At 44.1% G+C, this 14973-nt stretch overlaps 1 pseudogene; it reads right to left on the bottom strand.

Moving 5' to 3' along the window:
- Window positions 1-4099: 4099 nt before the first annotated feature.
- On the bottom strand, window positions 4100-4691 carry LOC115548314 (acyl-coenzyme A thioesterase 3 pseudogene; annotated as a pseudogene).
- Window positions 4692-14973: the final 10282 nt, after the last annotated feature.

The raw sequence follows: 14973 nt of genomic DNA, 5'->3' as shown, positions 1-14973 counted from the left end.
CATGGTCGTACCGAGGCTTTGTTGTCTAGGACTTACGCTCGCAAGGCGAAAAGGCTCGGTACCGCCAGTTAATGACTGAACCTCGGCTGGCTTTAGCCGGCTCTGGCCCTGTGGCAGCTATCCCTCAGTAGCTCCTGCGGCGGGAGACTACAAATCGACTTCTTGGTGCTCGAGCAGTGGTCTGGCGGATGAGCACCACTATCTAGGTGGTACCAACAGTGGAGCACACGGCCAAAGTCAGCTGGGAACAGCGGAGACCTCGGACAGCCGGTAGTGTCCGGGTTGGCGTAGGAAGCGCATCCCGCTGTTTAAAATGGTACAAAACCACAGCACGACGTAAGACCTTCGACAGTGTCCCGAGGGACGTCATCTGGTGGGCATTGCGCAAGCTCAGGATTGACGAGTGACTGGTGCGAGCAATTAGCCTGGATACCAGCCTGAACTCCGCCCACACAATTTTTGTCTAGGAGATTCAGTCTGGAATTGAGCTAGTTGGGAGGTATTCAAGGCCTCGAAAAAGTGATCTGACCAATCAAATTGTAAGGGCGGGCTTTATACGTTGATGGACAGATGATACACATTAACGTAATCAACCACGTCACCAAAGAGCGAAAGCCTAAACGGAGAACTTGTTCGTACGTGCATGCACTTTTACTTTTTTTCTCAAAAATGCTGACCGTGTTGCCAATTTGTCCGTGTATCCTTAAATTCTTTTTACAAAACCGGCATAAATCGTTTATGTCCATCTTCTTTTTCTACTTCTTCGAACGTGTGCTCAGTTGAGTTAGTTTGAGAATAGCTGTGCGTCGCACAACATACGTCACATACTACGTTGCTCTGATTGGTTTTAGGTCTATCCAATTGAGCGAAGAGGCATTTTCCTTCCTGGTTCCGCCCTATAATCACAGCCCAATGGTTCGGTCTCAGACTCATATTCTGACCAGAATTATGAGTATGACATCGTCAGGCTAGCGAGCAATATCATCCCACTGCAGACACAAATGGGCGTTCTCGTGTGGTGGGGGTTCCCGTTTACGCAGACTGAACGCCCCGGGTCGGGACAATCAAAACGCTCATTGTTTAACATGAATTGGCTAAACAAATGACCACTGTAGCATATTTAAACACAATTCAAATTGTGAAGAGAATTATTTCCATTGGTCATTCTGACCGAGGACATTTAGAATTTTCGGTCCTCCTCATTTTTTTCCGGTCAATGTCTGGTAATTACCGGACAACGGAAACTATAAACCGGCCTAACTTTCACCGTCAACACCGAACCCCTTCTTCTTCGCACAGCTGTCAACATCCAGAACAAGTTCCGGATGTTTCAAAATAAGTTTCAAAATAAGATCTAGTAGTAAGTACGGCTAGCATAGAACTAACGTTAACCAAGTGGGGTCTTGTTAAAGGTCCCATGACATGAAAATCTCACTTTATGAGGTTTTCTAACATAAATATGAGTTCCCCTAGCCTGCCTATGGTCCCCCAATGGCTAAAACTTGCGTTTGGTGTAAAACGAGCACTAGCTGTTCTGCTCGCCTTTGAAAAAACGGAAGCTCAAGTGCGCTGATTTGGAATGTCTGTATTCTTGACGTCATCAGGAATCTCAGCTCCTCCCTTTACTCTGCCTGGCCCGCCCAGAGACGTTGGCCCGCCAATGAGCAGCAGGCAGCGCGCGGTTCAGTCGACTTCAGGTTGATGTGAAAGTGGAAGAACCAGAGACGTCGCAGAACCCGACAAAGTCGTTTGTGATTCATTATATCGTCTGGAGGGGCACACAGCTTTTGGCCGTGATAATATGTATTAAATTATATAGATTTCTATGTATTATATGATATTATTTAGATATAGAGCTCCAGGACTGTAACGCAAGTGTTGTACACTTCCTTGTTATTTGGATAACCGTTCTGTCGGACTCTCGTCTCCGGTATTTCTACAACGAGACTCGTATTGGGGGTTATCTCAGCCAAGGTTGAGAATGAATTGGGGGGAAGGAACTTTGGCTTTGACTCCCTCAAGAACACGAACCACGACATGGAGGAGAAAGGGATTGTTGGCGGCGAATGTCTCCAGCTTGAGACCCGCTGAGGGACCACCGCCGGAGGCGGAGGTGCCTAAGCGCTGCCCGGCAACGATCCCTTTCTCCTCCTTGTCGTGGTTCAGTCTACTTCACATTGATGAGGACGTTGAAGAACCAGGAACGTCGGAGAACCCAACGCGGTCGTTTGAGATTCATAATATCGGCTCACACATCTTTTGGCCGTTATAATATATATTATATGATATAGATATCTATGTAGGCTATATTATAATATTTTGATATAGAGCTCCAGGACTCCCGTGTGTTCTAGAATATTTACAGAACACGGCTAAAGGCTGTGTGCGCCTCGCCATTGCGATACATCCACTGTAAACAGAGCGAATGGTACCGTGGCTGCAAGCTGCTCAGGGCCACACCCCCACCCTCCTCCTTGACCCGCCTCGCTCCTCCTCATTTGCATTATAGCTACAGACACCAAAACAGCGCATTTGGGGGAAGCTCAATGTGCGACTGGCTCGGAGTGGCTGTAACTCTGCACCACGGCTGAATTTCGGGAACGTCTTTGAATACTGTGTTAGTTGCCCACTAATACCTATATTAAAGAATACATAAAATAGCATGTCATGGGACCTTTAAGTGTTAATATATGTGTCAAGTGTTAAAATATGATTACGCCCTTACTTTGAAGGGACAACTTGATGACGTCACTACGTTCTTGTGAGCAAGGCGCGGGTCAACTGTCCCGTTGTTCTTTTGTTGTTGTTGGAACTGACTGGACAGTAGTCAGTCATGTATTCTAGGGAATAAATACGCCAAAGGCTAAAGAGAACCTATCGATCTGCTCATTCTTCACCACGCAAGAGAAAAGGACCCACCGCTCCATCTAAGCTTAACAGGGCTCCATGATTGCTAAATCTAATGAGAGAGGTAAAATTGCCATTAAGGAAGGAAAGCATAGTATGCCTTGCGACTGTGCTTCGCAGTATGCCTTGCGAAACCCAGTATGCCTTCCGAAACACCTCGTGATTGGTCGATGAAACGCTACCAGGAACACCTAAAGGGCGTTCTTGTGTCAGGACGGAAACGCCCAAGCCTGCAGATGGACCCTTCTCGGTGCGAGTGGTACAATGTACTCGAGCGTGAGGGGCAGAGTGCAAGTAGGAGGAGGTTACAGTGAGGAGTTCGGAGTGGGAGTAGGGATGCACAGGGCTCTGTCCTAAGCCCCCTGCTCTTCATCATCGTACTGGAGGCGCTATTGTCTGGAGTTTCGCACTGGCTGTCCATGGGAGCTGCTATACCCAGAAGACGTGGTGGTCTTCGCTGCCTCTCTGGGGGAGCTGCAGGTGAAGGGGCATATGTGGAAGTCGGGGATGGAGAAAAAGGGCTTGCGAGTGTCACGCCCAGCTTTGCCGTGCTGGATGTGCCTCTACCTGCCTTGCTTGGCGTGTCATGATCATCCGTGTACCGTGACAGCTCCCCACTAGGGGGAGCTGTCTCTATTGGTCGTGCCAGGCCAATGACTGGGCTGATTGAGCTGGAGATAAAACACGCCTTTCCCGTGGGCTCGGTCTCTCTCACTACTGCTATGGCCTGACGGGGAAGGGCTGGCAGCAGCTTCGCTCCTTATCTTTATCTCACTTTGCTTTATATTACATCTACTGATATGCACTACGCTTTTGGTTTGGCTTCCCCTCACTGATAAAGTTTTGCATTTAGCACTTTAAATAAATAATTGTTCCATCTTTATAATCAGCGTGGCCTCCCTTTGTTATGTCAGCTCTACTCGAGCCAAGTGGTCCTGACACGAGTCAACATGGGAAAAATGAAGATCATGGTGTCAGGAGCGAATATGGACCTGCTGAAGAAGTCCGGGAGGACTTCTTCATTCCGGGAACAGGCAGCAACACAATATTCTGTGGTGTCTGCTCTCTCTGGGACCACAAAAAATGGAGTGGCATCAAGGGGCCTCTTCGCCCTGACCCAGACTACAAGTGTGCTCGCCGTCTGCGCCTCTAGACGGCCGCATAACCGCTTTAAAGTATGAAGACATTATTAATTGATCAAATACAATTAACAGCACTCACCAGGGGGCACAAAGAGAACTCCCCGGATGTTCCCTTCTTTGATTGGTTGCCGTTCGACCCCATCCGCCAGCAGACGCCTCTCATTGGTCGCCTCGGCCAACAGGGGGCCGGCCCCCGCCTCTCCATCGTGCACGGAGAACCTGACCACGTGGGGCCTCCGGGAGTCTGTCTTGTGGAACTTGGTGTGGAGGGCGTCGGCCCTCAGGGACCACAGCAGACCCATGGGCTCCACCCCCGTGTAGCTCCCGCCCAGCGAGGGCTCCCTGCCGAGGTCCACGCCCCCGCCCGCGTCAGCCCTGTAGACGGCGGAGGCGTGGAACGGCACCCCCTTGTCGTCGGTGGCCCTGGCCTTCACGGTGACCACCTGGGACGAGCGCAGGCCGTCCACCAGCACCCGGACGGGCTGGTTGTACAGGCACTGGGCGCTGGGCAGCAGCCTCAGGCGTACCAGGGAGGACATGCTTCCACAAGTTGTCTCTCCGAGATGTGCTGGAAGGTGATGGGTCCAGAAGGATCGTCCTCCACGCAGACGTGTGGCGTTTCTACAGTACAAATACAGTGGAATCAGTTATATACAGTGTATCTCATCACAAAGGTTTGAGTTTTTATATTTTTAATTAGGAAAAAAATATGTAGTCGCTAGAGGTCAGCAATAGTCGCCGTTGCGCAATGACGTCGGTTAGGAAAAATAGAGTCTAATTCAACTTAACAGTGCTGTCTTTTCCTATGTTCGAAAGGAAGCACCTTTTCATCTTGCTTGGACCCGATAACGTTTTCCACAAAGGTTAAGGAAAGGGGGCATAAAGGTTAGGAGATTTGACTTTTGGAATTTGGCCCATGTCTATTGGAAGTCTGTGATGCAGCCTACTAAACAAACAACTGCAATTTCAAAATTGGAATACTGGTTTAACAATACTGGTTATAAAACCCACCGCATACACATAATGCTTTTAGATCCACTGTAAACAGTAATGTAAACATAGATATTGGTGCCTTTGCCTGTGCCGTTTAGAAATAAAGGACAAGATGAGCTGCGCTCCTCCAAGAATCTCCAGTAGCGCCGAGATCGTTTATTGGCCTGTGGCATGTGGCACCGCGACCACTGACATACCATGGCACATGCCGTTCTGGAACGGTAACTGCCGTTCCCAATAATGGTATATGAGGTGAGGTCTAGGCCTACCCACCACATTGGAGAAATCGATTATTCTCGCTGCTGTCAGAGTAGCCTACTGGACTTTTCCTACTGTTAACATAGTGACAAGATATATAACCATATACAAGATATTATAATATTTATGATCTAATGTAATTTTATATTATTTGTTGAATAATTTCCTACAATGAAAATAAATGGAATAAGCTTTGTTGTATTTCAAACAATATGCTGAAGTAGAAGATTATCCTTTTGGGTTTATGACAAAGGGTTGTAATTAACTATTTCGTTGTGTGTCCACTAATAAGTGCTTAGGGCTATCTCAGCAGCATTTAAGGATTTTGGTGAATTTAAGAATATAAGGAGTAGCTGAGCTGCCTTCATCCTCATCCAGTCCTCGCCATCACGCTTCCTGCTCACATTAGTATCGCACGGTACCCTTGATTGATTTAACCTCTGGTCAAATGTCAAAGACGTGTCGATTTTTTCAACTTTTGATACAGATTCTGAGAGACGCCGAGATCGTTTATTGGCCTGTGGCAAGGCCGGATTAACCATTAGGGCAACTGGGCACTTGCCCAGGGCCCGTGACATCAAAGGGGCCCTTGACAACGTTTTTTTTTTTTTTTTTTCAAAGTGCAAACATACATCTTCAGACACCACATAACACGACAAAACCCAGATACGTGTGACAGACATGTAACATATACCAAAACATAAAGAATTATACGGGGACAAGGACAGATTACAAGAGGGTTCGGGGAGGTGTGTGTGTGTGTGTGTGTGTGTGTGTGTGTGTGTGTGTGTGTGTGTGTGTGTGTGTGTGTGTGTGTGTGTGTGTGTGTGTGTGTGTGTGTGTGTGTGTGTGTGTGGCCAGATGCTTTCCTCCGGCATCTCCGACCCCCAACGCGATAGAGGTCACACCCGAAGCACCTTATCCCCCCTGATGAACCCCCCCCTCCCCAGGGCAGCCGGCCCTAACAGCCATTAACAGTGGTAATGGAGGTGAGGCCTATTAAGTTAAGTTAAGGCCTACCTAGCTGTTTGCTGTCAAGACAATTGAAACATTCAATAAGTACTCATCAAGCCACCAAGTTCTGATGATAGCGACTTTACGATTGTTTGGCAGCGGCGAGGGGGGGGGGCCTTGAGCCTTGTTGCCCAGGGCACAGAAAATTGTTAATCCGGCCCTGGCCTGTGGCATGTGCCACCGTGACCACGGCCCATGCCATTCAGGAACGGCATATGCCGTTCAGAATCGCGGCACACGCCTATGTCAGTGGTCGCAGTGGCACATGCCACAGGTCGGCATGTGCCACTGCGATTATGCGGAGGGAATACAAAAAAAAAAAGTTAACAATTCAATTCAACTTTTTCGCCATGTATACAAGATAGAATTGGAATTCTCCATGAAGGCAACACACAGTAAAACAGATAGACAAAAACACAATACAAGGACGAACAGTACCATTATGAGCAATAAATTAATAGGAATGGAGATAGTGCTAAGTTCAATAAAATTAAAGCGCAATGGTGTCCAAGTTTAAGAGTTATTTAGGAGGGCTATTGCTTGGGGGAAAAAACTGTGGAGGTGACGTGATGTTTTGGACATAATGGGTCCATTGGAGATGGAGTCCTTGAGCTCACACACACACGCACACAAGACTGATTACACACACACCCCCTGGACTCACCGCCTACTGGACTCCCTCCCCCTCCCCTTCCCTCGTTGCAGCACAGTATGCCGTGAGTGATGTGATGCGCCTGTTGGCTGCGTCCGCCTCCCGGTGTCTTGAGTTGTGACACCTCCCCTCCCCAATTCCCTTCCCCCCTCCCACATGTGTTTGTGATGTTTTTGATGTGATGCTTATGAGTTGAGGTGTTTTTTTTTGCTAATCCCTACACTGTGCCCCCCTTAAAAGAGCATAGTTTGGGGTATCGACAATTTTTTTTTTCCCCTCGTTACCCTCCGCATGGTTGGGCCGCATGGTTCTTGTTGAACAAGCGCCTGACAGTCTCTCCGTCCCGTCTCCCCACACTGTCTTCTATGTTTCTTGGACGGAATGTAACTGGGAATATCGTTGCTCTGTTGCTTTGTAACATGTGTAATGACAACAATAAACTATACTATACTATAATAGCCCTGTACCGCATTCTAGAGGGGAGTAGATTAAACATTAGACTATTGGCAGCAGAGGCGGATTGTCCGTCGGGACGATCGGGTGATATCCCGGTCGGCCGGCCGGCCACCGAGTTCAGGTGGACCGGTCCACAATTGTGTAACGGCCTGGGAAGTTATTATTAAGTTGTTATCATTATTAATTTTTTTACTTCATTTGATTCTTCATTATTCAGGCGTTACAGAACTTTCATGGCCATAAATAAATAATAAGAACTACAGTTTACTTTAATTTGTTTGTTCTTGAATTGACGTAGAATGGAGCAAAGACTCCTGGGATTGGGAAATGCATTTATCCAATAAACAGCTTGCAGGTCAAGTCCATTTTCGGAAATGTAGGGGGATATATGAGCGGCGCCATGTCTAAATGTCCCAACCAAGCACCAGTGAAGAGGTTGGTAGCCAAGAAGGCCAGCCAACCCTTCTACATCCCTGGCCGTACCTGGAAGAATTCTTTTGAAAAGGTTGGACGCAAAAACAACTCAGTTCTTACTCGTTACATCTTAAATTCCTGCAGCTAAGCTTGGAACATACATTTACATTCCCAATAAAGGCTTTTGATAACATGCCTCTGAAGTTTGACTTTTTGCACCATTCCAATACTTACAGGGAACTAGTCATTATATCTTCCGCTCAATGAAACACATGTTAATTCTCAGTAGTACACATATATGGTTCTTTAATGTTTTTGCATTGTACTAATATGCGTTCATTTTCAATTGGTATAAATGTGTCTGAAACAGATGCATCCCAATTTTTTCAACATTATAGTCATTAGATGGCCTTTAGAAAAATGTTTTTTGGGGGGAAGTGGGGCAGTGTGCTATAGAGGTGTGCTGTGTGTGTCACTAATTCACAGATGGGATAAATGCAGAGACCAAATTCCTTGTATGTGTGAGCATACTTGGCAAAAAAAGCTGATTGTAATTCTATAGGCCCCTGTGGCACGGCCTACGCTTTTGTCCTTAATGGCATTTTTTCCCCCTTGCATTACTTTTACTTTAATTCTTTAAGTAGTTTTGAAACCAGTACTTTTGTACTATTACTTAAGTAAAAAGCTTGAGTTGAGACTTCAACTTCTACAAAAGTATTTTTAAACGCTAGAATCTATACTTCTACTTGAGTAATGAATGTGAATTTTGACACCTCTGGTGCCGACCAAGTGACACCTCGACACGCGGGAGGATCCGGGGTTCGAATTAGCAACCTTCCGGTTACCAGCCAACCAACTCTACCTCATGAGCCACGTAGGCCTACTATTGATTTAGATGTGAGGACAATATAGAATCTGATTATTTAAACGCCTTACCTTTAAAAAGTGAATCACAAACGGTATATGATGCTGCAACTCCAATACGTTTATTTTGGGAACTGAGAACTTGCAGGAACTATATAGCTCGTAAGTCCGCCCCTTCTGGTAGACCTCACCTCTGAGATCGTAAAATATGAACAGGTTTATGCAACAGATATGGAAAACTGTTCATTAATTGAGATGAGTTTCGCAAATGATAGAGCAGTTGTTGGTGTTTTGGAGCCATCAGCTGGTGTTATTGAGTATTGCAGATCTGCGTCCGCATTGGGTGTGTGTGCGGCCGTTGCTGGTCAGAACCGGTTGACGTGACATGACAAGTGGTAAGTTCGCATTGTAAATAGCTCCCGAGGATTTATACATTTTAAGATCGAGAATGTATGTTTATTTTATGAACCTCGACACATTAAATAATTATATGAAAACAATCTAAAATATCTTCCAACAAGAAAAAAATATTTGTTTACTGTAAATGGATAAAGGTGAACAGAAGCGCAATGTCCAGCTGTCAGATGTGTTGATCAATTGTATTCCTCATAGCTCTCAGGCTGTGAGGAAATCAGCAGCCCGCGATCGCAGCTCCTCTGATGTGAACGCGCACAGCATAGCGCAAAGATCAGGGGTCTCATTTATAAAACTGTGCGTGGGATCGTTACTAAAAGTGTACGTACGCCCAAAAGCCAAGTTTTGGGTGCGCCAAAAAATATTCTGACTTATAAAAAAAATATTCTGACTTATAAAACCCTATAGGCACACCTCTAAGCAATCTTTGCTTTATAAATGACAGAATGCCTATACAAGTGTGCGCAGCTGAATCAGCTTCACGCTGAATCAGCTACACGCCCCTTTTTAACCATAAATGGTCAATGCAAACGACCTCATGAATGCGATCTGCATATAAAACAGACTCGGATGTAAATATTAATTCTTGTCGGAAACAATTAAACGATTAAAACGAAAAAAAGAAGAAGTGGTTTGACACAAAGGTACATATTTATGTCACAGACAAAACGAAAAAACGAATTTATAAACGGCTTGTTTTCTGGTTTCTGTTTATGGCAATTATTCCCAGAAAACAGACTAATAAAACGTACATTTCTCCTCCCTTTACAAGACTCCCCTTGCACTGGTTTCACCCAGGGATATATGGTTTCCCTGTCTTTGTTGTAGCTGCATTTTCTTTTAGTCGTACGGGTCGCGCTCTCCTCCATATCTCCTGCCGTTCTGACCTGGGGTCTCATTTATAAAACTGTGCGTGGGATCGTTACTAAAACGAGTTGGGTTTGCCATGGCGCCGACGCGAGTAGGACGCTTATCCAGTAGCTCCGTGCGTGTTGCGTTGTTTTTAGTAATTTAAGTAATTTATGCGTGTTTTTGTAAACTTTTAATTATTTTATAAACTATTTATATGTGTAGATCTATATATATATATATATATATATATATATATTATATGGATAGGGAGAAACTGCTTTCACTCCAAACAATGGGACGTAACGGCTTTTTCCGTCGGTAGTATCACCGCCGTTTGTCTGGCGCTGGAACAGCAGATGATACGAAGGATGGACGGAGAGTCAGTCAACCTATTGGAACCCAATACGGGGATGGCAATTTATACCCTTTATGGGGATCCGCAATTTAAATACAAGGATAGATCGTAAAAATATAATCAGCACAAATCTATATCTATATATATATATATATATAGTGATATATATCAAATTGTGTGAGTGTTTAAATATGGTCGCTAGTGTTTACATGTGGTCGATAGTGTTTAAATATGGTCGATAGTGTTTAAATGTGGTCGATAGTGTTTAAATGTGGGCGATAGGGTTTAAATGTGGGCGATAGTGTTTAAATGTGGGCGATGGTGTTTAAATGTGGGCGATAGGGTTTAAATGTGGTCGATAGTATTTGAATGTGGTCGATAGCGTGTAAATATGGTTGATAGTGTTTAAATATGGTCGATAGTGTTTGAATGTGGTCGATAGTGTTTAAATGTGGTGGATGGTGTTTAAATATGGTCGATAGTGTTTAAATATGGTCTATAGTGTTTAATTGTGGGCGATAGTGTTTAAATGTGGTCCATAGTGTTTGAATGTGGTCGATAGTGTTTAAATATGGTTGATAGGGTTTAAATGTGGTCGATAGGGTTTAAATGTGGTCGATAGGGTTTGAATGTGGTCGATAGTGTTTAAATATGGTCGATAGTGTTTAAATGTGGTCGATAGTGTTTAAATATGGTCGATAATTTAAATGTGGTCGTTAGTTTAAATGTGGTCGATAGTGTTTGAATATGGTCGAGAGGGGTTTACATGTTTGAATGTGGTTGATAGGGTTTACATGTTTAAATGTGGTCGATAGTGTTTAAATGTGGTCGATAGGGTTTACGTGTTTAAATGTGGTCGATAGGGTTTAAATGTGGTCGATAGGGTTTACATGTTTAAATGTGGTCGATAGTGTTTATATATGGTCGATAGGGTTTACATGTGGTCGATAGGGTTTAAATGTGGTCCATAGTGTTTAAATGTGGTCCATAGTGTTTAAATGTGGGCGATAGTGTTTAAATGTGGTCGATAGGGTTTACGTGTGGTCCATAGTGTTTAAATGTGGGTGATAGTGTTTAAATGTGGGCAATAGTGTTTACATGTGGTTGATAGGGTTTACATGCGGTCCATAGTGTTTAAATGTGGTCGATAGTGTTTACATGTGGTAGATATTGTTTAAATGTTATCGATAGTGTTAAATGTTCCTTTCCCTCACTCTCCACCTCATCCCTAACTCTCCACCTCAAGCTGGTGTGTAGTGAGCGTTCTGGCACCGATTGGCTGCCGTGCATCACCCAAGTGGGTGCTACATATTGGTGGTGGTTAGTGAGGTCCCCCCTTCACTTTAGGCGTCTTTGAGTGTTATTAATTATTATTATTCTTCATGTTTAACCTCTGCTTTCCTTTTATTCCTAGTCTGTTTTACATAGTTTTGAATGATGACTATATGCTCTGTAAGGTGACCTTGGGTGTCTTGAAAGGCGCCTCTAAATTAAATGTATTATTATTATTATTATTAAAAGTGTACGTACGTACGCCCAAAAGCCAAGTTTTGCGTGCGCCAAAGAATATTCTGATTTATAAAACCCTGCGTACGCACACCGTACGCAATCTTTGCTTTATAAATCACAGAGTGCCTACAAGTGTGCGCAGCTGAATCAGCTTCACGTTCCGCCCTGTACACGCCCCTTTTTAACCATAATTGGTCAATGCAAATGACCTCATGAATGCGATCTGCATATAAAACAGACTCAGTCTGCAAGTATTATGTCTGGTCGGAAACAATGGCAGAAGTACTGAGAAAAGCAAAAAAACGAAATTTCACGGAGGTTGAAGTGGAGTCACTTGTGGGTGAGATGGAGGCCCAAAAAGTAGTTTTGTTCGTCACGGGATTGGGATCGCCAACAACAAAAAGCAGAGTGAGTGGCAACATGTTGCTGCAGCAGTGAACTCTGTCAGTAGCACGGAGCGCACAGTCCAAGAATTAAAAAAGAAGTGGACTCGCCTGACATAAAGGCACATATTTTTATGTAGCCTACCAATGAATCGTTATGGTCCTTAAATACCCTCTCCCTCCGAATCCTGCCATTTGCATGGTCCACCAGAAGTACCATATGGTGCAGCATTACCACGGCAATCACCTCTGTATTTAACAGGGTTACGGTAATAAGACTGACCGAGAACACCTTGGATAATCAGTTTGTAATCACCCACGTAAAATGTTCTTGGACATAACCCCTTTTTAATGCCTGATTTGTCATGAAAAGCATCAAGAGAAACGGACAAAAATATAACGATTGTGATGAGGAGTGTGGCTTGGTTTTCCACACATGGGATTTAAATGACATTTGATTATGTGTTTACATTGTCACATAACAATATTATGTTATTGACACATGTTGGACAGATGCTTTATTCCATGCAGTCGCGCCGTCAGTGGACAGTATGGAGTGACGGGATTAAATATAGAGATTTTTTTTTATTTCTATTCTAAGGAGATGTTTCTGGAGTTATAACTGAGAAATAACGCAGTTATATATCTGATAACATAGATTTAACGCATGATTCGGGTTGAAATTAAATTTATGAAGGGCGATGATAAAACATAATCGTTCTTCTCACTCAATAATTCTTCGGTCTGACTTCAGTTCACCACCACACCATCTGTGTCGCCAACTCTCCTTTTCCTCCAAACCATGCGTACGCATGGGTCAGAGTTTGCTTAGGGCTGCGCAGATTCTCCTGTCAAGTTGTTTTTTTATAGATCACAACCTTGGCGTGGAAAGTCACGTACGCCAATTTCCGCCCCGTTTTGTGCGTACGCAACGGTTATAAATGAGACCCCAGATTGTTTCCTGTTGGTGCGCGTGCCCTTAACCGGCGTCCGCGTCCCAGTTTGATTGACATGTTCAAACAGCCCGCCCCTCCCCCTGATGACAGCCCTCACTGCTGTCTCCGCACACAGCTATTTGATAAATGCCAGATTTGCAGTCCAGTTTTTGGCAGTAACGGGTGTTTTCTAACGCCATTCGGCGATGACGTCACGTTGGGGGGACGTGGTGGTAGGTAGTCTCAGCCTAGTGTTGGATTTAGAGCACCATATTAAGCACTATATAAATTTCAATTATTATTATTATTATTTAGTGATTTGTTTCAGTGATTCCGTTCCCGTCGCGAATCGTTCAGTCGAGTTTCCGGTAGCGGTGAATCGAATCATGCAAGGTTCTCTGATTCAGTCAGACTCAGCTCCTCCCTTGTTCGTTCGTTCAGTTGAGTTTCCGGTAGCGGTGAATCGAATCATGGAAGGCATGGTTCTCAGACTCAGCTCGTCCCTCGTTCTCAAACGTCAACGTTATAACTTTAACCAAACGCAGCGGAATGGGGGTGTAGTTGATTATTGGATGTTTAACATATCAGCAAGATAATAGACTTGATTTAGCAATGATGGTGGGGGTCCCGGGTGTTTAGGCTCTCATAAACAGAACCCTGTGCAGCCCAAGACTAAATCTAGCTGCCAAAATTAACACTGCCTTCAAAACGAGAGCTGGTTAATTGTGAAAGATGCATTAAACTGTAAATTTGAAAAAGCAGTTATATGCTATAGACCCTATAGTATCTGTGGTATAAAGGCTGGGGCGAATTTCAAATATGTAAGTGCTGAAAGTATGGACCGTCGCGATTCCCATTAAAACGAATGGCGCGGTGATAAAAAGTGGTATAAAGGCTGGGACGAATTTCAAATGACAAATATGTACACTTTATGTTGAAAGTATAGACCGTCACGATTCCCATTGAAACGAATCGCACTTCCGTCAAGTTGGGAAGAAATTGGCAGATTCAGAGTTCGCGGTTCAATAGATAATCAGTGAAACATTGTTGCGACACAAATGACACCTCTATCAAATGAGCCGTCTTTAGAGAACGGTGAATTGCATTGGCTTCTACGAGCTGTCGGCTTTCAGCCGCGAGCTTAGGGACCGTCTGCAAAGTGCAAAACTGAAAACGACCACAATGGTCAAATTTCAATAGCGTCACCATTATTGACTCTAGAGCCCCAAAACGTATTCCATATAGGCATGGCCTCTATATGGTCTTACTACAACATTTAGTTTGGAAACCCTAACCCTAACCCTATCTCCTCTTATTTTTTATTTAGCAACAATTTCAATAGCGTCACCATTGTTTAATCTAGAGCTCCAAAACATGTTCCATACATTCCATATAATCTCATTACAATTTACAGAAGTAACTAGTAATAAGTAATGAATTACTTTTTTTGATTAACTACCCCGAGTTTATAGATTCCTAAAGGTACTATGTTACACAAGCGCTGTATTCTGCGGACCACCCTAGAACTTGTTCGTCGTTGTTGTGTCTGGTTGTAAGTGTGCGTGAATGCTATGCGCAGGCTGAATCGCAATTGCGTCAAGACAAATCCGATTGGCCAACACATTGAAGATAATAAAAAAATAAAAAATTCAGGAAATTATTTTAAGTTAAACTTAAATTGTCAAGATATACATTGCTGAAGTTGCACTTCCAATAAAGTGAGCATTGGCACAACTGGTTGAAATATTTTAACTACATGCTGTAGATAAAAGATGTAGTAAAAGATTAGAGGAAAAAACATTACAAATCCCACCCTTTTGCCTCT

Source organism: Gadus morhua, chromosome 8 (genome assembly GCF_902167405.1).
Source record: "Gadus morhua chromosome 8, gadMor3.0, whole genome shotgun sequence".
Classification (NCBI taxonomy): domain Eukaryota; kingdom Metazoa; phylum Chordata; class Actinopteri; order Gadiformes; family Gadidae; genus Gadus; species Gadus morhua.
The sequence above is the reverse complement of the archived record's forward strand: the minus strand, read 5'-3'. Positions and strand labels throughout refer to the sequence as shown.